The following is a 682-nucleotide window of genomic DNA, read 5'->3' as shown; positions in this document are numbered from 1 at the left end:
GCTGTCGTGGGAGTCCCGCGCCCTGGCCGCGCTGCAGCTGCTGCATGCGCTGTCGCTCTTCTCTGTCGGCGCGCTCATGGGCGAGGGCCGTCTGCAGTGCGCGCTCGTCGCCGCCGCGACACTGCTGCTCGGCGGCTCCGCGCTCGCCGCCGCGCTGCGCGCGCGCCGCGGCGCCGCGCCTGCGGGTGCCGGCGCCCACGCGATAGCCGCGCTCGTTGCTGTGCTGCTGGTTTGCAACTGGCTGCTGCAGCGGGTGGGGCTGATCGACCGGTTTGGATCGGATCCTCACGATAAATCTGAGCCGACGTTTGAGCTGCTCGGCCCCAGCGGCGCGGCCCTTCGCGCCCGCCATCTCGTCTCGGCGCTCGCGCCGCTCGCCGGTTGCTGGGTGCTTTGGACCCTGGCGGACCGGTGGCTGCGACGGCGCAGCGGCGGCGGCGTCAGCGGCGGCGGGGGCAGGGGCGGGGGCGGGGGTGGCAGCGGGGCGGCCGTGAAAGGCAGCGGCCGGGGTTGCAGCAGTGGCGGTGTTTCATGGGCGGCCAGTCTAGCCGGTGCTGCAAGGGCGGCTGCGGCGCTGCAGTATGCCGTCATCGCAGCGTTTTGGTGGGCGCAGCTAACGGGCCGCGCTGACGCGACGGCCGGCGAGGCCGCGGCGGGGCTGCTGCGCCGCTGGCCCGGCGGG

This window comes from Monoraphidium neglectum (assembly GCF_000611645.1).
Source record: "Monoraphidium neglectum strain SAG 48.87 unplaced genomic scaffold scaffold05273, whole genome shotgun sequence".
Classification (NCBI taxonomy): Eukaryota; Viridiplantae; Chlorophyta; class Chlorophyceae; order Sphaeropleales; family Selenastraceae; genus Monoraphidium; species Monoraphidium neglectum.
This window is presented reverse-complemented; position numbering follows the sequence as displayed.